Source organism: Centruroides vittatus, unplaced genomic scaffold (genome assembly GCF_030686945.1).
Source record: "Centruroides vittatus isolate TY-2023 unplaced genomic scaffold, ASM3068694v2 contig_1112, whole genome shotgun sequence".
Lineage (NCBI taxonomy): Eukaryota > Metazoa > Arthropoda > Arachnida > Scorpiones > Buthidae > Centruroides > Centruroides vittatus.
In genome coordinates, this window is record NW_027120714.1 from 1,051,246 (window position 1) to 1,074,418 (window position 23,173).

Below are 23,173 nucleotides of genomic sequence, written 5' to 3' on the forward strand. Positions count from 1 at the left end.
TGCTATGGGTATAACCTCATGCGTAATGTCTTTTTATTCGCTTGGTATATTATTTTAAGCTTGAACTTCATTCATTTGTATATTTTAACTCATTCGGAAACTTTATTGATACCAGATTCACAAAAAAAAAAAAAAAAAAGATTCATTTCTCTTAAGGATTCATTTATTTATTGTATTAAATATTAACTTTATATTTCTATAATAAAAATGAAAGTTACGAATGTTTAATCATTGCATATTTTACTAATTGCCACTATACTGATAATTATTTCAACATACAGCAAGATATATATATAAAACAATTGTATCATTTTAATCTTATGTTAGAAACTGTAGACTAAGTAATAATGTTTTAAGCTCGTTATCTTTGCGCGCCTCATCTTTTAGTCGATTACCTTCAATATTTAGCAGCTCTTTGCTTTTATCGATTAAACAGGTATCAAATTTATCAATTTTCAGTGTTAAATTTGCAACTTCGGAGTAATTTTCTGAAAAAATAACAATATAACAGGTAACATTTTTGATAATTAAAACTAAAATACCAAACTTAAATGGCAATCAATGAAAGAATGATTTGAATAAACCAACTTTTATGCTAAACAACCGGTATGAAAAGCTAATCAATTTCAATTGTAATCACTTTTAAAAGAATTACACGTGGTTTAATTCCCAATTAAGTGGTTAATGTTACCATAGGTAGCCAAGATGGCAGCTCATCTCTAGTTCCAGCAAGGAAACCATGGGATGCACGTTCTAACCTAACCTAACCTATTCTAATAATTTGGTTGCTAATAATTATGGTAATTTATTAGAATAGGTTAGGTTAGAATGCGTGTCCCACTGTTTCCTTGCTGGAACTAGAGATGAGCTGCCATCTTAGCTACCTAAGGTAACATTAACCTTATCTTTTAAATAAATTGATAATAAAATAAACAAATGAAACGAAAATTAACTTATATAGAATTTCCTGTTAAGAAGGAAATTATATTAGAAACAAACGGATGAATCTTTCTTTTATAAATCAACATTTTTGAATTTAATTCAGATGAAAGTGAAAAGTGAAGAAAGTTGTCCTTTTTAAATCACACACACACACACACCAGATCAACTTCCACATTTTGTTTTCCAACTTTAAAATCCAATTTTAAAGCTGGAAATTAAATTAAAACTAATCAGAAACGTATTACATTCATTGGAAATAATGATTTCTAACTAATAAATGATTAATGTTTATGTTAAGAAAAAAAGAACAGAGAGAGAAGGAGAGAGCAGATGCCACTTGTTATTACCTTATCCACTTCCATTCATAGATTATGCATGAACGTATTTGTTTATATGAACACGAACAAACTATATACAAGAAAAAAACTTATGAACAAAGTTCTGAAAAAACACTTTAAGTCGAAAACAACTTCGTCGAAGTTAAAATCCAACAATCGAACTTTGCTTCCATCATCCAATGGAATTAGTCCTGACAAGCGACTAGTTCATTCCTAGACAAGTTGCAGGGGGTGAGTAAAGTCAAGATGCGCAACACTACACTAGGAAAATCCCGAGGATAAAATTTAAAAGAAAGAAAAAGAGGAATAATCTACAAAAACCGTAGCTTTTTTTCTGTAAAGTCGAATAAATTAAGGCGTAAAAACGTAATTATTTATTGCCGATTTTCATCTCTACGCGCTGTTTTCTTTGAGAGAAACAGCGGGTCGTTCTGTTCAATAAATGGCATAAGTAGATATAATAATAAAGAAATGTTAAAATAACGGCTTTCCTGGTCTTTATCTTAACGTTACGGGACACAGAAATCGAATAATCGCATGAATAGAAGCGAAAATAATCGATTTCTACACATGAAGTATTGTATAAATCGAAAAAAAAAAATTGTTCGATTTCCTCCGTTTAAATTGTAATAGAAATTGAATAATTCTTAAACGAGATCGATTGTTACGTGTAAAATATTCTAGAAAACGTCGTTTTTCTTGAATGGAAAGCGGAATATTATTTCATTTTCTTGCCAAAATATACTAGTTTCGTTGCAGATAATAATTAAAAAAAAAAAAAAAAAAAAAAACTAAAATATTCGATTTTTTGACGAAGCCAGCTTAGAAAATGCTAGACGTGTACGGCTCAGTTATAAACATCACTCTGTAAGAATTTCTTTGTTTGTAGCTCGCTATTGTCCATAAAAACACCAGTTATCTTATCTCAGAAAAGGTGGATTTTTATACTATAAAATTATTAAATTATTATTATTATTTTTTCTTTCCAAAAAATAAATAATATTTCTCACTATTTAAAGCCAAATATCTAATTTATGTATTTAAAAACATATTATTAATATTCATTTTTCTAAATAATAAACTATCAAAAGAGGAAAGTGTATATGAATTTAGAAAAAGGAACGAAGAGAGAAAAACAACATCCTGTTCCAATAATTTCGGAAACTTTGCCAAATTCTTTACAAAGGTTTTAATACTAAAACATTAAAAAAAATCTACATTTCTTCTGTTACTTTTCTGTAAAATCTGAGTTAAACTTTGAGCATGAAAGAATCTTTAGTTCGCCTGATGGAATATTCACTGAGGCCTAACAGGGTACGATGACCTAGGTTATTGAGATACTGTACAGTAATCACACGTACAGACAGACAGACACACACACACACACACGCTGATTGACGTCACAGTCCGATAACAATGAACGTCATGTGACGTAACGAAATTTCCTGCTGGACAATCAATTTACATATCGTAATTAGTAGATTTGATTTATCGGGTGTACAAAGTCGTGACGTTTACACGGCGGATACACGTCACAAGTCACATGATACCCGAGGCACCCGTCACGTGGCATAATTGAAACTAGGACGTTAGAAACTCGATAGCTTCATTGTGACTTATACAAATGTTCGAACTTTTAAATAAAATTTCATAGTCGATAAAATCGTCATCATTGATTCGAAATGTGGAAAATGGCGTTAGATAATGTGACATTTTCTTCGGTTAAGCACGTATTTATTACGGTAAAATTATAAATTTTATGGATTAAGAGAGAATAAAAACACTTCTTACTTTGTAAAAATCATATTTAAAAAATTTATACGAAGTTATTATTTTTAGAAAGAGAAATAAATAGATAAATAAATTGATAACCGTTTGCCCCTTCGATTCGGCTTCGCTGTCATATAGATATTCATGCAACAAAGCCCACTTTACAGACGTAGACATTTTTGTCTATTTAAAAAAAAATCCGACCTACTTTATAACAACTATAAACAATATATTAATTTACATAATTTACGGCATTCAAATTAAGATATATAATATAAATATTTTCAAAATATATACCAAAAATGTAGTAATGAAACTTTGCTTCTTTTCCTTGTTATCCCCTTTAAAAGAAAGACTGTAAAAAAGGTAAATTCTTATATAGTTTGAAAGGAGAAATGATAAGTAAAATAGGTGTCTGGCATTCTTCCAGTTTGAGAGAGGAGAGGAAGGAGAACAGTCTGGTAAATCCATCCAATCACCATTCAGGTATACACAGTATATCGGTTTCTTGTCTTCTCAAGGACGACTTCCTCATGGAAGATTAACCCTGTAACGTTCTTAAAAACTTTCTATCCGCTGCTAAAATAACTCATTTTACTCATCACCACATAAAAAAACTCATCGATTTAATTATTTTTTTAAGTCATTTACATTAAAATTGACCCATTAAAGATTAATCCGTGACGTTCTTAACAACCTTTCATCCCTATCTAAATTAGCTCATTTTAATCGTTATCGTACAGGAAGATCATCGATTTAATTAATATTTTTATATATTTATACCGTAATATACACCAAATAACGAGCGAGAAAGTGTATAATACGTGTTAAATTTACTGAAATTTAAAAAACACACACACACACATACACAAAAAAAAACTAGAATTATCCGAAAGTAGGTAAACTACTTTTTTCTCCAAGGCAACTGGTTCCATTCTTTGATGCATTTAAATTAAGCAAAAATAAATCATTTCTTAATTAAAAATATTATATCTTTTATATAAATATACGTATATTGTATTTTAATGTGTATACGATATATTTTATAAGTCGATTTATTATTATTTTTTATATTTTCTCGCTCGAGAAGATAAATCCAGAAAATAAGAATTCGCAGATAGTGATCGATAAATCATCGTCTTTATACGAAGTTTACGCTTCTTTATTTACTCAATGTTAAGATATTGCGATACATACGTAGATTTTATAATATATTTTCTAGAAATTTAAAAAGAAAACATCAATAAATACACTGAAATTTAACAAAAAATCGAATTGGAGAGAGAGAGAGAGGGAGAAATAATGACAAGGATGATGAGTCAGCATCACTTTTACTCACTTCAGCACTCGTCCAGATTTTATGTGCAATTACACGTTTTATTATTATTATTTTTTATTCTAGATTTAATCAGCTTAATAAATCAATTTAAAATAAATTTTAAAGAGAAAAAATTTCTTAAAAATTCGGTATTATTATTATTATATTTTTTTTTTAACTTAAAATTCGCACTTCTTTACATTTTTATAATAAATAAACATTAAATGTTAGGCATAAAAGATTAAAATATTTTTTCATACGGAACTTCTAATCAATTTATCTTCTATTTTATTTTATTATTATTTTTATCTGTCAAAAGAAAAGGCAAACCGACGTCAAACCAATCAGGCCAAGTAGTTTACCTGACGTCACAGCGAACTTCTCACCACCAACTGATTAACAACTGAAGCAAGAATGACGAACGACAGACTAACAAACGTACCGACCACGTTTTAATGTTAAAGTAATTACGAAACTTATCCTATATTTTTCTACGAGATTTGCAATGCATTGGAAATTCTTTGCTCACCTGTATCGATTTCTAACCCGTACAGTTAGAGATCAGATAGTTCTTTCTTCGTACTTCTCACTGCACGGCATCGACTACGTCACGTGACCTGCGATGGAAATAGTTCGGAGTCAAGATACGGACGGGTCGATTGAGCTAAGGGGGAGGGAAAGCGAAAGAGAAAGAGAGATAGACTTATGAGAAGCATCTTAAGGGGATAATAGAAGCAACCACTTTCAATAGCGATACAATTTGCTAGACGAGAAAGCACTCGGAAAGAAAGTACAAAAAAGGCGAATTAAATCTCCATTCTTCTCGATTACGCTTTAAATTACTCGATAATTAAGGGGAATTACATTAAAATTTCCCAAATTTTGCAGAAGTTAAGCACTCTCGCCATTAAATCGAGGTAGAAAGGTGTAAACGAATTCACCTTTCTACTTCGATTTAAGAATGAATGTACTGTACTTACGCTTGTACTTTGTAGCTATGGAGTAGGGCCTCGAGATAAAAGTCGGGGAGAAAAACAAAACAAGAATGAAAGTAAAAAAAAAACTGTTTGTTTGTTAAAATTACGCAATGTTGTTTTCTATTCCAGTTTCTAAATGGGAAAAAACAGTAAATCGACGTGAAAACAAGGCATTTTCTACGCACAGAAATTAAATTCTTCACTCCTTAAAGGCATAATCTTATATATATATAAAAGCATACTGCACATTAATATCATTATCAACTTTCAAGTATATGATGTATAATTAATGAAGACATAAAACAACTTTTGTATTAATTAAATAAATAAACATAAAAATGACATGTGTGTAAATAAGATAAAGAAGAAGAAAATTGGGAAAATAGTATCGAATATAACGTACTGGTTCCCAAAATGACTAAAATTACTTGCAGTCATTGACCTTGTCAGAGTATTCTGAAGCAAAGGAGAGTGAAAGAGAAAGTGAGATTTAGCATATCCTGGGGTCATTCTATACAAAATCTTTGTTTAAAAATCTATATTTAGGTTATCTGAGTGATTAATTTGCATAAATTCAATGTATAAATTGCCAGAAAATGGTTAAATAATTTGAAAATTATTACATTTAAGTGATAGAAATGTCAAATTTTTATAACAGTTACATTTTGTATGATATAATTTTATCTAATTTCTGAATTTTTATTGATAGAAAGTGCAATGTTATGTCTATACAATGTTTTTAAATTAAAAGATTTACAATTTTAATAAAATTAAATATTTTTTTTTAGCTTATAAACATTCTATAAGTCTTCATTTTAATAATTAAATATTAAAAAATGAAGTTTAATGAGTGCTTATAAGCTTAAAAATATTTAATTTTATATTAAAACTGTAAGTTTTTTTTTTAATTTAAAAATATTACAGGCATAATATTGAATTTTTATTAATAAAAATGAAAAAAATCAAAAAAATTATACATATATAGGAACTAATTTCAATAAAGAATAACATTTTATAATTACTTTTATAATTAAAGTTCAAATTAATATTAAAAATATATTTAAAATAATTTTTAAAGTATAAAATTATAATATTTTGGAAATAGTTTTTATCTATTCTCAAAATAAAATTTTAATTCAGTAATTATATTTTATGAAATTTCTTCTGTAAGATCTATATTAAAAGTATTGTGCAAATTTTATGCAATGCCTTTTTCAAAGATAATTTATAATTTTATTTAAATGTCGAGATTTTAATAGAATATATATACAGTATATATAAAAGTAGTTTTTGTGTGCTTATTCTTTATGCATTTAACAGTGGCATTGCGAGCATAGCTGGCGCCCGGTGCACGACACTTTTATTGGCGCCCCCTTCCTCCTCCAGAAACACATATAGTTTGTCTTGGAGACCATTTGGGCGCCCCCTCCCCTCTCCAGAAACACATATAGTTTGTTTTGGAGACCATTTGAGCGCCCCTCTGCGAGTGGCGCCCGGTGCATGATACACCCCCTTGCACCTCCCTCGCTACGCCACCGGCATTTAAACACTGTTTGCATGAGTGATTATCTCTCATCATCATCAACTTCTGAGGGATCACCTCCCTCAAATCATCTTCAGGAGGAATCTTGAAGAACCTCGCAGTTTCTTTGATATGAGAGGATTCAATGACTAATTTTCTTAGGGCGAACTTCAATGAAATTTTCGACAGTTCTGTGTTTGAATCATTTGTCGATTGTCTTTTTCAATGTGATTGGTGGAGTATTTACCAATCGTATTTTCTTTTTAGAAAAAATCAACAAAACGTTGGAAACGCTTAGATAGGCGCTTTAATATTCGTATTTAAAAGCTTTCAATCATGTTCTCACATCTTGCAACTCAAATTTCATAAACTCCTAATTAAGACAGAAGGATGAGACTTTGAGACCTATGGCAATGCATTTTAATTATATTTTAGCATTGATTCTACCCGCTATTCTCTCTGATAAACATAACTAAATGCAGAATTTAATTATGTGTGTGTGTGTGTAAATACATTGTAATGGAGAAGTGTGTAATCGGTCCACCATTCCCACCTGAAAAAAAAAACAATAAAAGCGTTTTGTAAAATTTTAATTACAGTTAAATCCCGTGCTTTGTGTCGAAAATTTCTGAAATTTTGCAGAGAGGTTTGTGTATTAGGGTGATTGATGTCATCAAATTTTGATGATTGAAGGTCAACTGGGTAGGGAGATAAAGGGGGTCGTGTTTACCTCTAGTAAGGCGGACTTAATGACCATTTTACTGGTTGTTAGCAATTATAACTTTTTATAAAACTCGTCTCTACCCTCAAAATTAGGCTTTGTGCCGTTTTATAGTAATTAAAAATATAAAAAGTTTTTAAATATAAAATATGATAACAGATGGCACCACCAAAATTTTAAATACCGGGAAAGTTGAGCAATTCGTTGCTAGTTTATTTCAAATTGGCAACCCAGTAAACTAATTTTCATTTAAGTTAAATGGATTTTAGGTAATTTTACAGTTTAAGGGAATACGAATTTTTTTTAATTATTATTTTTTTAAAAAGAGGGTATATTTAATAGACATTCAGAAAACGCATAACATTTTTCCGGGCGATCCGTATATAAAGTGTTATAAAGAAAAAATCATAGGACTAGTTACCGATTGTGCCCCGTTCGAGAAGCCATTGCTTAAGCATGTTTTCGTCGCGGGGCGGCACATTGGACGGTGGACGCGTACGAAGTGTGTCACGTGACATTTTTCGATGCCATCCGGCCACGTGACTACTCTCTCGCCTGGCATCTGACGTGTTCCTGATAACTTGTTCTTCTCGCTTCAGTTATATTTATTTACATCAAGACGATAGACATCTTATGTTGCATCTGACTAATTTTTATCATCATAATATATATCGCGATAGAATTATCGTCGTTAACGAGCTGTTTTACCTTTGTTGTTTCATATATTTATTCCTTATTTATTATTAAGTTATCAGGAACACGTCAGATGAGAGACGAGAGAGTAGTCACGTGGCCGGATGGCATCGAAAAATGTCACGTGACACACTTCGTACGCGTCCACCGTCCAATGTGCCGCCCCGCGACGAAAACATGCTTAAGCAATGGCTTCTCGAACGGGGCACAATCGGTAACTAGTCCTATGATTTTTTCTTTATAACACTTTATATACGGATCGCCCGGAAAAATGTTATGCGTTTTCTGAATGTCCATTAAATATACCTTCTTTTTAAAAAAATAATAATTTAAAATACTCATATTCCGTTAAACTGTATAATTACCGGATTGTATATATTATATTAGGAATCTATACAGATTTTTACGGTTGAAAGGATACTAGGAATCTAAATATAAACCATACAGGACTTAATAAATAGGCAATCTGAAGAATAATACATGCGCCATTTTGATAGGGACAGAGTAATTTAAAACACTGCGAACACACCACTAAACTTATTACAGAACAAGAAAATTAGTAATTGTAATAAATAATAAAAATGACGATGGAACACAACGCCATTTCCATTACAATCGAATTAAAATTGAAGATTGGATTGTATTGAGATATTTGATTTAGTAGATACCCGTTAAGAGCTAATTATTCAATTATAGCCTAAATTTAAATTTAAAAACTACAGCGGATATTATATTAAAATTTCAGTTTCGATCATGGTTAACAATTAAATTAAACGCGATAGATTTTATGCCATAAAACAAGATTTAACGTCATCCGAACAAAATGGAGGACACAGATAGAAATCTGAAAATGAAGGAAATTAGAAGACAACTCACCTAATCCTTTATCGAAGTGTATAAATGAAAATCTGCGGTCCAAATGACCGTTTCCGGCTATTAAAGTCCAAAGATCTTTTTTGCAGTGAAATGAAAACGTTCTTCTCAGTTTGGCTTTCCATTTTACGATTACGTCGCGGATTCCGGTAATGTGGAGTCCAGGCTTTTCTACCTTTACGAATAAACCGCGTTTCTTCATGCAGCTAGTGTAGCGAAATGACGTCACGAGCAAGTTGGCCAATTAGAAACCAGTTTCAGTGTGTTCGCTGTAAAGCGCTTCTCCAGCGCTGCATAAAGAAACGCGGGGGTACACAACTGTCTTGTGCACGTCTACTGCCATTATTTTATCGCTTTACTCGCTCTCCCACTGTGCCCGAACGTTTCAAAGTAATTAAGAAAAGTATCAGAAAGACGAAACAAAGAGAACGTTTCTAGTCCTCTGTTTGCAACAGGAAGTGCGTAAGTCACATGACTGTTGAGCCCTGTGATTTCTTCTATCTCCAACAGTTCTTAGGGGCATTGCAGTCTTGTGACTACCGGAAGAAACTTTAAACTTTAAGATGGCAGCCACCGTAGAAGAGACCGGATTTCTTCATTTTATATACAGTATGAAGATCTTAGATTCGCTTTAAGTGTGGATTAAGAGATCGCAGTTCTTAATGTACTGTACTTACTTCAACTGTACACCGGTCCGGTCTAAAGAGGCTTTTAAAAGAAACATCAACATAGCGTGGTATAACTTATTTTACGAATCCTAACACACTTTGTGTCTTCCTTCTTCTATTACTTCTAGAGCAGTGGCGTGCCCTCATTGGAAGCGGTGGAAGCGCCTCTTCCACCTTTCAATGATCTTCCCTTGTAGTTTCTAAAATATAAATTTTCATATTTTAACGTACTTTGAATTAATTAAAATTAATATTTTATTATAACTGCATTATGTATATTATTACAAATTTCTATACTACATGTGAAAAAAACGATAAGATTGCTATTGTATATTCGAATATCAGTGGCGGAATGGAAGCGCTTACGAGACAGCTTCCACGGTGAGAATAACTGAATGGTGTAAAGCACTGTTGCCACGCCGATTAGCTTGCCATCAATAGATTCCTTAGGCAATTTTCGGTAGATCGACTTTTTGTGGCAGAAAAAGGGTTGCACATAAACAATAACGTGTTTTTTTTGTCATTTATTCTATTATAAACTATAAAACAATAAAAAACAAAAACTAACACAGAACACTTACGTAAAAAAATAATAATTTACTAATGTGAATGTACTGTATGTCTTTTTAATCCGAATGAATAAATCCGATAGACTTCCTTACAGCTATCAGGTTAAGTACTTCTTTATTGGAAGCTAGCAGATATATCCGGCATTGTCCGGCCAAAAAGTAAAAACGATAGGCTTAAACGTTAAAATTATAACTATATTAAGAGTTTGGTTGCACCAGTATAAAAACAGTGCATATATATATATATATATATATTCTGCCACTAGATGGCGCTAATAGCTAAAGTAGTCAAGATGTGAATCGAAACGATAAGAACGGACGGTGTTAAATGTTTATCGTCCTTTCTCTATAAAATTTTATGGACAAAGTAGGTTAAAGACCAAATCTTTCAACAATATGTAAATAGCTGATTAATTTAGAGAAGACGACGTGCATATTTAATAAAACACCAACGACAAGACCGAAGAATTTTAGACGAGGAGGGAAGAGAAAGGTGGTGGAGCATACTTACCTGGCACCGGGGATAGCCGTGGTCCCGATGGCGGCTCCCCCAGGGTGAGGCTTGACCATTGCACTTGGGTCTAGCTGACCCCTGCCACTACCCCAAACTGGGGCAGATGGGGTGTGTAATTTGTGGTAGCTGGGGACTGCGTTCGCGCTCTCCCCTTTTAAATAATCAAAGAATAGTGATATTTATTTATTGAAAATTACAAATGCATTTCGGACCTATGTAGCGTTTATCTACACGCGCGTTTTTTGTAAATTAACTAAGTTTTTGTTATATTTATTCTTAATATTTCTGTAGCATTACACTGAAGAGGGGCTTAATCGCTACATAGTTTCGAAATGCATTTGTAATTTCCAGTAAAGGAGTACCTAACCTGGGGACCTATTCTGAGCTCTTCCGATAACTCAACGAGAGTGATACATCGACCACATCAGTGTCATGCATAAAGACACTGTATTTAAACAACGTTTATGGATGGCTGTAAGTGCAAAATTTCAAACAACAGGTAGGTCTTGTAAAATCGATATATAGGCCTAGTATTTAGATCACACGTTCTTTATTTGAATTCGGAATATAAGTCTATTAATTTAAATTTTCTATATTATAGCAGAGGAAGCGGAGGAAAAAATTAATAAAATTAATAAACTGTTAGTGGCAGTGGCGTTTCCTATTCGGCCAGAATTTTTACGTATGTGTGTTCTGGCATAAAAGCGTAAAACAGAAACTGAACTGAAAGCTGATTTCTGATTCAGTTTTCTGCCAAACAATTTTACGCATGTGTGTTCCTGGCCTTACTTTTCGCCATCTTTCTGGATGTTTTTGTGAGCCGACTCCATCGCAATTCAGACGGTCGGCTATTTCTTGCCACAATTTCTGGCGATCTTTTACGGTAAAGGAAGCATCTAACTTCCCTGACATTAATTTCGGGTTGTCTTCCATAAAATTAACGAGCATCTCGGACTGGCGACTTGTAGTTCGCTGGCTTCGTTGTCCTTTCTTCGACATTTTTAAACAAAACTATTTCACTAGCGCTGATACACGACAAAGCTAAAACCACGTGCTTCGCTTAGAAAACGGCGAGTTGCAGTCACGTCACAAAAATACAATGTTAACTAAACTGTGATTGTTTAAAGCATAATAGCTATCGATAGCATGGGACCCAGACGCATCTCAACCGGCTACTCGTAGCGAAATCCACTTAACGTGGAGCACAGAATAGCGATTTGTCTAAGGTTCGTTAACTGCCTTTCGCTAAGGGGACTTATCGAATATCCGGTGTATCACTCTCGTTGAGTTATCGGAAGAGCTCAGAATAGGTCCCCAGGTTAGGTACTCCTTTACTGGAAATTACAAATGCATTTCGAAACTATGTAGCGATTAAACCCCTCTTCAGTGTAATGCTACAGAAATATTAAGAATAAATATAACAAAAACTTAGTTAATTTACAAAAAACGCGCGTGTAGATAAACGCTACATAGGTCCGAAATGCATTTGTAATTTTCAATAAATAAATATCACTATTCTTTGATTATTTAAAAGGGGAGAGCGCGAACGCAGTCCCCAGCTACCACAAATTACACACCCCATCTGCCCCAGTTTGGGGTAGTGGCAGGGGTCAGCTAGACCCAAGTGCAATGGTCAAGCCTCACCCTGGGGGAGCCGCCATCGGGACCACGGCTATCCCCGGTGCCAGGTAAGTATGCTCCACCACCTTTCTCTTCCCTCCTCGTCTAAAATTCTTCGGTCTTGTCGTTGGTGTTTTATTAAATATGCACGTCGTCTTCTCTAAATTAATCAGCTATTTACATATTGTTGAAAGATTTGGTCTTTAACCTACTTTGTCCATAAAATTTTATAGAGAAAGGACGATAAACATTTAACACCGTCCGTTCTTATCGTTTCGATTCACATCTTGACTACTTTAGCTATTAGCGCCATCTAGTGGCAGAATATATATATATATATGCACTGTTTTTATACTGGTGCAACCAAACTCTTAATATAGTTATAATTTTAACGTTTAAGCCTATCGTTTTTACTTTTTGGCCGGACAATGCCGGATATATCTGCTAGCTTCGAATAAAGAAGTACTTAACCTGATAGCTGTAAGGAAGTCTACCGGATTTATTCATTCGGATTAAAGAGACATACAGTACATTCACATTACGTATATACAGCTACCACATCTGACATTGAGAGTAATTTACTAATTAATTAGGTACATTTTGTCTTATTTTTCTAACAAAAAATTATTTTTATTTTTCGGATATTAATAATAATAATTATTATTCAATATCTTCCGTTTTTATGTTGTTTAACACTCTATTTGTTATTTTTGAAATTAACTTATCTTTCACAGGAAAATCGTAACAGTAATTTTTTCCAACTAATTGTTTAGTGAGAAGTAAGCCAGTGATTGTTTCAGAGCTCAGTTTATTTCTTTGTTTTGTTTTTAACAGATTTATTGACGAAAATATTCTTTCTACATTAGCTGAAGAATGAGGCAGACACAAGATATTCTCAACAAAACGAGACAACACTGGAAAAGCAAGAGTTTCATTGCCCAGAGTAATAGTTTTAATATTTCGCCAGAAAACTTTGATTATAAAATTTGAAAATATTTCTTGATTATTTCTTAATAGTCTCCATTCGGATCTAAACTTGGCCGGATGCCGAGCGGTCAAGGTGGCAGCCTACCGCTCTGGGGGACCCGGGTTCGAATCCCGACGGGTCGAAAAATCCCCAGGAATTTTTCGGGGGTGGTCCGTCCGGATATGTCGGGCCCCGTCCCTCACCACCCGGTCGCCCCATTGTGGGCCTGGCCGAACCATAATGAGTCATTGCCCAATAATAGGTCTTTAATAGTTCGCACAGGAAAACTTGATTATAAAATTTGAAAATATTTCTTGATTATTTCTTAATAGTCTCCATTCGGAATCTAAACTTTGAAGTTCTCCATCAGTTATGAGATTAAGAAATAACAAAGCAACATCTATAATTGTATGTATAGTCCCACTTTTAACAACGGTTGGGTTCAAAAAACTAAATTTTTTTTATAGAGTTGTTTTTAAGAGGAAATCTAACAGTAATTTGGGTGCAACCTTCAATGTAAAAATCAAAACAACGTAGTCGAAAAAATTTAATCTGTTCATCTGTAAGGTTCAGTTGCGTCATTGAAGGGATGACTTTTGCTCCAAAATACATGTTTTCTATAGCTAAATAATTTCTTGGATTTTTAAAATTAATATTTTTGATTGGAGTGGTTGTAATATAATTTCTTTTAAGGAAGCAATCATAAATTGTTTTCAAAACGAGGCAAACATTATCATACAAAACATGCAATTTTGGGAACTCGGATTGCATTTCTACATTTAAATTATTGAATAGAGGCAACACATAATCCAAAAATTCTAGAAATAATTTTGAAACCGGATCATTCAATTTTCGCAAAATATTATTTGCAGCAAGGACATTATTACTGTTGACAACATTAGTAAAATATAGTTTTAAAGCAGCGTACTGTTCTAAGATTCGAATTACTACACCATGAACTGAAAGCCATCTGGTTTGCGATGGATGTAGAATTTTGTGAGTCTTAATATTGCAAAATTGCTGAATTTGGCTGAATTCAGAAACTCTTTTTGGGCTAGAATTAAAATAATTGTAAATATCGCGGCAGAGATCTTCGACATACCTAGGTAATTTGTGACAGGCATATGATGCGCACGAGTGAAATGCGCATATACTGTACATTTTATAATATATAAATTAGGTACATCATTTTTTAATAGTGTCATCAAAGAATGGTGACTTCCCATCATAACATTAGCTCCATCGGATGCAAATCCTATCAAATTGTTTTTGTAGGGAATATTACTGTTGTTAAACATTTCAGCAATGTGATTATATAAGGTAGTTGCATCAGAAGCGCTTAATTTAATAAGACCAAAAAAACTATCTTGAATAACGTCATCTTTTAAATACATTACAACTAAGTATAAGTGTTTTATTGTGCTCCGATCCGTTGATTCATTCACGATAAGGAAAAATTTTTTTATTTCGTAAATCTTCACAAACTTGAAGAAAACCCTCGTTACCAGTAACGTACTTCACAATGGCTGTTGTTTTGGTTCTGATGCATGCCAATCCTTGAGCAATTTTTGAGTCGGGAGAATGTTCATAATCAATTTCGGCAGATGCTCCATGAGCAAGAAAAGCAGGTTGTGCTCTGCTACGAATGCTGAAAGGCGTATTTCCCCTGAATAACAAATAAGAAGATAAGAAATTATAATTAGAGAAATTAGAGAACTTGAATTTTTTGAAATTTTTTGAAAAATTTCGGAAAAAATGCGACTAAAAAAGTCATAATTACGTAATGAATCAATTAGTCACAAAAACGTACCTTCTTTAATTGATGCCTCCAACTGTTTTTCCCTTGATCCGGATATAGCAAAAGTTTTCATCATTGAGACTTGTTTACTTGAGATTGTCTCCACTTTTTTCATATGAAATTTCCTTACACTATGTTTAAGTAAAGCGTCTTTTCCACTTGAAATTTTTACGTCTTTGCCACAAGACTTGCAAAGTGCAAATTGTCGCCCTTTTTTACTTTGGGTTAACCACCCTTTGAACTATGGTAGGGCTTTCCACTCGTATTTGTAGAATTGTTCATATTTCTTTTTTTTTTTTTTGGTAACACCGGTAGTACTAGAGCCTTCACCACCACTATCGTACTCTTGGTCACTCATTTTTGGATTTCTAATATTTTTTAAATCATTCACACCAACTCTTGCAACAGTTTACTCAACGAATTATAGAATGACGTCAAATGTTAATTAAGATTAATCATATTCGTTATTGTAAACCGCGCTTGAGTTAGGCGCCATCTGTTCATTTTCTTTGTATGTCCGAGCATCAAAAGACCGCTTGGGATCGAGTCTGTTTATAATTTGAAAGATAATCTTGTCAGTTGTATATACAAAAGGTAAATTGTTTACAAACTGGGTCTTTGTTTATTATCTGATAAATGTATACTTTATTCGTCAATTGTTCACGATTGCAGATGCCTTTTGTGTAGAATTCAAGTATGTAAGCTAATAATTGTTCTCGTAAATCTTATCTCGCCTTTTGATTCGTTCACGGTTAGAAGAAATCACCACACAAAATAATCTGTACTGCTGCTATCTATAGCCTCGGATGCTGAAATTTTTCGGAGATTTACAGAGTTTTGTCTGGTTCATTAAAAAAGTCTTCTTTTAATTATTGCGCGCTTAAAAAGAGTACATTTCTGGCGATTTCTGTTATAAGGTAACCAGTGATTATGTTACTACATAATAGAGGGCGCTAAACAGATCAGCAGAAATAACTTTGTATTGCAATAAAGTCTTTTACAATATATAAGAAATGAAGATACAAAGAAAATGTTTTATTGGTAATTTTTAGGTACATTGAAAATAAAAATTTCTTTTTTGAATTATCGTCAATTTTTCGGTAGATTTGGTGCTTCAATCGGTAGATCGGTAGACCGGACCCAAAATCGGTAGATCTACCGAAAAATCGGTAGACGTGGCAACAGTGGTGTAAAGCAGCCAGCGGGCATTGGCGCATGCGCTTTACAGAGCACCAATCTCAGCCGGTTTAGCCCGGGGAAGCTACACACGTCTAACGCTTTCAACGATTCTATCCCTTAGCCACTGGGTAGGGAACGATCTGACTAAGTGAATTGTTTAAGATTTAAAAAGTAAAGAGTATTCAATGTTACTTTTATGTAAGTTTTTGCATATATTTAATTATAATTTTCTTTTAATTATACTGTAATTATATTGACAGATTTTCAGACATAAAATCTTTAGAATTTTTATCACTTTTACATGTTAATAATTTTAATATTATGAAAAAAAATTTTTCCAAGCGTGTTTTAATTCTTTAAATTAAGTAAATTTTATGGGAAATTTTTTGATTTATCTAAATTACGTAGCGAATCGCAATATTTATATTCGTGTCCAGACTATATTGAGAAGTAACTCTTAAACATAAAACATATTATAATTAATGTCGATCCTAACAAAGACGTACTAAAAGAATTATAAGATTTAATATCGTTAATTTTTATGGTACTATCTACCGGTGCGTCTGTTGAGCGCAGTTTTTCGACCACGAAGCAAATTCATACATTGGCCAGGAACACTCACTCGGTCGGAGGAAAAATTGTCGTCGCTAGCGTTGCTTTCGATAGAAAAAGAACTTTTAAATACATCGATGGAGTCGACGACGAGCGGTTTTTGTGATAAAGTAATTAACGACTTTGCGGAAAAAATCGCCGAATAGAGTTAGTTTATAAAAAATTAAAAAAACAAGTTTTTCTATTATTGTTTGTATCGTATCAATTTGTATTATGTATGTATTATTTGTATTTTAGAACTAAAATACATAAATTGTTTATTTTTGTCATTTCCAGTATTTGTTTAAGACTTGTATGGAAATGTAAGGTTCCGGACAGGTCTGACCCGTCACGAAAGACGCGAAAAAACGGTTAATTTAGAGAAAAATTTATTAGTTTCAAAAATCATAGGTAAAAGTCGTTTGTAGTCGGACACCCATTGTTTATATCAAACTGCGACGCAGAAGCCATAAATCGCGGAAGGAAGTCGTCCTATGATCGGTGGAAGATCGAATTCATCTTCGATTTTGACTTTTCTCCCGCTCCGGGTAAGAGTCTCGTTACGTTTAGTAACCAGGGACCAACCACTCGGAAAGCGTGATTGAGGGAGAATGACCAATCAAATGGACGAAAGAAAGAACGAAGATTGATATAATCCCCGACAATCGAGGACACTTCGCACTCGGTTAATGTTCCGAATAACCAAAACGCCGTGTGTCAACGCGCAAAAAAAAAAAAAAAAAAGTTTCTCGTCTATTGTGCCAACCTGTAACCCGTGCCACTTCGGACTTAGACCGTGTTCCCGACGCCAACAGAGGAAGTCTCCTCGTGCCCTACAGACTTGTCGACGCCACTGTCCCGGAGCCATCTTCGATCGACCATTAAAGAACTACATCGACGTCCAGGATGTCCGAACGGCAGATTGTCCTAAAGCAAACCATTTTGTACATAGTATATGTTTATTTTCTGTTTCTTTTTTGTCGGTTTTTGTCAGGTACGTCTCTTCTGCCACCACGCACGTACGAATGAACCCTAGGCCATTACTGACGCGTAATTAACTGATTGCCCCTGGAAGTCGGCTTCTTATAGAAACACAGCTTCCCTATCATCAAATGTCTCGGCACGCCACTGTTAAAGAGTTAACATATCTTCTTCCATACTTGATGTAAGACTTTTTTTTACAATTAAATGGTTTGTAGACAAAAACAATTCGCATAACGAAGAAATGCCTCCCAGGAGGACTTTCGGTAGAAAATGGGCTTCTATTTAGTGCTAGAAAAGTGAAAAAACACTTCACTTGGTCAGCCCATTGATGGAGATGCGAACCCGAGACTAATTACTATTGTTTAGTAGTTAATTAAAATGGAGAAAACAATTTACTAAGAATATATACAGACATTATTTTTGACAGAGCTTCAAAATTCGGAAATATTGACGGAAGTTAAAATCATTTTCATGTTTTTAACCAAGGAATAAAATAATTCTGATTGTTTATTTAAAATAACCAGTACAAAAATTTTGTTCACATCATTGCTTATTTTGTAAAATATTACGAAAGATTTTGTAATTGAGTATTCGCCATTTTAATTTTTCTAGCATTTTTATTCATATCCTTGTAAATAAATAAAGTAAATTTACAATTCACTCAGCAGACCTTTCCTAGAACCCTCTCTCTTTTTTTTTTAATGCCATAGTTTTGTACTGGTTATTTTAAATAAACAATCAGAATTATTTTATTACTTGGTTAAAAACATGAAAATGATTTTAACTTCCGTCAATATTTCCGAATTTTGAAGCTCTGTCAAAAATAATGTCTGTATATATTCTTAGTAAATTGTTTTCTCCATTTTAATTAACTACTAAACAATAGTAATTAGTCTCGGGTTCGCATCTCCATCAATGGGGTGACCAAGTGGAGTGTTTTTTTTTCACGTTTCTAGCACTAAATAGAAACCCACTTCTACTGAAAGTCTGGTAATTAGTTTGGCATTATATATAATGCTGAATAGTTATAAAACTAATTATTCGGGATTAGCCAAAATCGAGAACAAAACAAATAATTTTAATACAATTCTTTCAAAAGTAATTGTAATTGTCAAAAATAGGCGTCAAAGTCAAAATAAACATTTTTTTACAATCAGTAGGCACATACCGGTCCGTGAATACAAGTCGGAATACAGTCTTATTTAGAATTACTGTATTACACTCTCTTATCCGGACTTTTATCATTCCTGTCCACTTAGTACGGATATGGAAACGTCTACTGTACTTTAAAATTCATATTAAACGCTTCTAATTTTAAATAAATAATTATAAATTTGTTATCTTAATTTACAAACGTATATGGTCATTTTATTTTAAAATATAAGGTTATATCAATAATATTTATGTAAGATGTGTGACTTTTGACTTTCTATTTGGCCATATAACGACTTTTCTGTTTGGAAATACAATAAAACTTGTGTAAGCCAGACTCGCATGGTACAAAATATTTTTCCGTTTTAAACAGGTTTTACTGCGAAACATTTTATTTAAAACAATAGATGTAACACGTGTTAGCGCAGCGCTTCTCAAACTTCTTGTATTCACAAACCGGTATTTTTGTGAAATTATATAATTACAAGATGCAGTTGATACTTCAGTTTACTTTTTCTGTTTATATGAAACGAAAACAAAGTTGATTCAATTTTTCTCAAGCACTCGCGGGCTTGGGTGATAAAAGCTGTTAACTTAAATAAAGCAGGTTTTTTTTTTGTTTTTTTGTTCTGACATTAGTTATATTCAACATTTTAAAATTGATATGAGGACTTAATTTCCTCTTCAACCAAAGAAGAAAAATCAGAATAGGAGTATAGACAGTGGCGCATCCAGAAGGGGGCAAGGAATCCTGACACCCAAAGTGAAAGGAAAAAAAATAAACACTAGTAAATTTTCCAAAAATCTTTCCCTAATTAAAATTTATTTCTTTATTTATTAATGTGTTGTGTCTTCTATTTCTGTATTAATTATGAATTAAAAGTCACAAAGTGAGAATGTTTTGAATTCGCAATAAAAATAGTTCGAAATGCATCTGGTGTAAGTACTGTACTGTACATCTCTTATATATCAATAAAAAGGACTGTTGACAAGATCAGAGTTTTTGAATGTTTTAAAATTATATATATATATATATATAGGAATATTGTGTTTTATCCATCAGAAAGGTTAAAACTTCTCAGTATAGTATACTATTTCTTGGAATCTGTATGGACTGTAATCTGATTTTTATCACAATAGAATTCGGGTGTACTATAGATTACTCCCTATGGAATTTCAGGACTGTCATTATATATTTGAACTCAGGGGACCGAGACGAGTTCAACGGTACCCTATTTTTGGACCGGAGACGAAAAATAAAAAAGTTATCACACTTTTTAAGTTACCATACTTTTTTAATGCTCTCATGCAGACGGCACCGTAGTTGCTAGTATTGCCATCTTGCGGTAAAGTCTGCAAACCGTGACGTCGGACTACGGTCATCTCCCGGAGCGTTAAACACGCGATACGAGAGCGGAGAGAGCGACGCGACTTCCGATCATCGCGCGATCGCCATTTCGGTTAATGTTACTTATGGCAGCGAACATGGCGGCCATAAGTAACATGACTGACCTCTCGTACGGGCGCCACCACACGCCGCCATGTGCTAAACATGATCGATTCACGGTAATTCTTGAACAAAGTAAAAGAAGGGGGAAACGTCTACTAAAGGCAATTTAACGGCAAGCGACAGGACTCCCGATCGCGATAGCGAGGCCGACTTAGCGGAGAGCGACGCGACTCCCTATTATCGCGCGATCGCCGGAAAAAAGTATGATAACTTTTTTATTTTTCGTCTCCGGTCCAAAAGTAGAGTATCGTTGAACTCGTCTCGGTCCACTGAGTTCAGATATATACCCAAACACACGAAATTCCATAGGGAGTAATCTATAGTATACCCTAGAATTCTTATCTATTCTGTCCTACATTAGTCGTTGTAAATCCGTATTGTTTGACCGTTTGTTCTTTGTGATTTTTGTTGTTTGTTAGTTCGAAAATAAAAATAAAATCCATTTATACAAACAGTATTATAAGAATACAAACCGAAGGACATTATACTGTACTTTTAGAAAATTGACGAACGGTAAAAGATTTGAAGTTTGCGTCGGAATCTGTCTGAAAAAAAAACTTCGAACTTAAAAAAAACTTCGAAATTTTATAAATTTATAGTATTTAAATTTCTTTGATTAATTTAATATGTTTTATTAATTATTATTATAAACTGTAACTGGAATAATAATAATTTTGGGCAATTAGCCACGTAAGGGAGTTGGCAACACGATCTTGATATCCGGGTTGGCAACGTTGAAAGCGAGAAGCGTGCTGGTTATCTGTTTTAATACTTTTACGTTTTATTTTCCTCCATGTATTTTTGACGAGTATTCAAATAATACGGTAAGTGTAAGCAATTATTTCACTACGTGTGAAGTTTACTACGGTGTATATTACTATATATTACTCATATCGAAAGAAGTAGCTGTAATAAAATCACCTATAGAGCAAAACCTGTGTAAACCGGACTTGCACTGTACCGAATACTTTCTTCGGAGTTCGCAGGTTTCCGTTTTGAACAGGTTTTACTATAGATATAATGTATAAAAATTTTCTAAAATGTTTTAGAAATTAATGGGTCAATGTTACCTTAGGTAGCCAAGATGGCGGCTCGTCTCTAATTCCAGCAAGGAAACAGTGGGACGCATGTTCTAACCTAACCTAAACTATTCTAATAATTTGGTTGGCAATAATTATAGTAATTTATTAGAATAGGTTAGGTTAAGTTGGAACGTGCGTTCCCACAGTTCTTTTTGTTTGCTGGAATCAGAGACGAGCCGCCATTTTGCCACCATAGGTAAATTTAACCAGTAAAATAATTTTGAACAGAGAATAAAGTATAGAATATTTAAGTATTAATAACACATAATTTACATACATAAGAAATTACTGTCTTTGTATTGTTATCAGTGGTGGAAAGTGTGGCTTGTACAGTTTCATCGTGGTCTATATGATATTTGACTAGAAGTAGTGCGGTAAGATGTTGGCATAAACGGTAATACCTCGGATAATCCGTACGAAAACAATTGGCGAAATTCAAAACCGAGGCAGTTACTTCCGTATGAATTGATGTAAATCCAATTAATTTGTTCTATACACTCCAAAATACATACCAAAAACATTTTATACAGAAATAAATACAGTGTTTAATACTAAAACCAATAAGGAATTAATATAAAGTGAATATAAAAGACTAGTGTAAAGAATAAAGGAACATTTAACGTGGCATTTACCTTTCTGAAGACTCTTTTTAGTGTATGGAAGATGGCAAGGAAGGGAGAGAAAGAGGAGGTTGTTAGGTTGCCAGTGAAGATCCTTCTTCACTCGTCACCTGATCTTTACAAGTGGGCATGCTGATGAAATCCGAGGCAACTGACAAAAACCGATACAAATTTTTTGTGGAAAAAGTTGACAATAACCAAAGTCAATGAAAACAGAAGTATTACTATATTACATTTTGATCATAGCTACAATATATTGGAAATGGTTGGATAAAATGCAAGATTTGAATTTATTCATCAAAGTTCACTTCCTTCTACTACACTGCACTTATGCTAGTGTTTTTTCTAATCCTTGAAAAATACTTTGAAGTCATTTTTGCAAACCCCGTTTGGGACTTAAGGCATATTTTCTTTTATGGCATTGATCGACTCAGAATGGTAAACATGAAGTGGAAATTTTAGTCAAGGAAACGGGTAAAAGTCACACTGCCTTGGATACAGAGTGGATCCAGTCGAGTGGATACAGAGCTGCAGAACCATATTTGTTGAATTTTTGGTTAAAAGTTCATGAACAACAAGCAGACACGAATCTAGTAGCGAGTGAGAGGTTTTCGGCGATATAGTTTTCTTAAAGGAAACTGTGCACAAGTGACGAGAGCAAATTTCTCGCTCTTGCAAATATTTTACAGGATTTGATATTTATCATGTTTTGCCTCTTTTTGCTGAATACAGGTATACCTCATCTTACATCGGTAATTGGTTCCA

At 33.3% G+C, this 23,173-nt stretch overlaps 1 protein-coding gene and 2 non-coding genes across 4 annotated transcripts in view; 1 reads left to right on the plus strand and 2 right to left on the minus strand.

The window, feature by feature from the left end:
* LOC136976813 (zinc finger protein 62 homolog) overlaps window positions 1-5,366 on the minus strand; it is a 56,756-nt gene extending 51,390 nt beyond the window's left edge. The window contains exons 1-2 of one of the 2 annotated variants that reach the window (XM_067272208.1): window positions 5,349-5,366; window positions 4,898-4,985 (exon numbers count right to left, since the gene is read on the minus strand). The gene's annotated coding sequence lies outside the window, so the exon portion shown is untranslated. Of the gene's footprint in view, window positions 1-1,289; window positions 1,609-4,897; window positions 4,986-5,348 lie in introns of those variants that run through there. The other variant, XM_067272201.1, reaches the window with a different exon arrangement.
* A 5,528-nt stretch (window positions 5,367-10,894) lies between these two features.
* Window positions 10,895-11,059, plus strand: LOC136977280 (U1 spliceosomal RNA). Its single transcript, XR_010881063.1, has one exon. It is a non-coding gene; the product is annotated as a U1 spliceosomal RNA (small nuclear RNA).
* Window positions 11,060-12,436: 1,377 nt separating this feature from the next.
* Window positions 12,437-12,601, minus strand: LOC136977286 (U1 spliceosomal RNA). The gene has a single exon (XR_010881064.1). It is a non-coding gene; the product is annotated as a U1 spliceosomal RNA (small nuclear RNA).
* Between the last annotated feature and the right edge of the window lie 10,572 nt (window positions 12,602-23,173).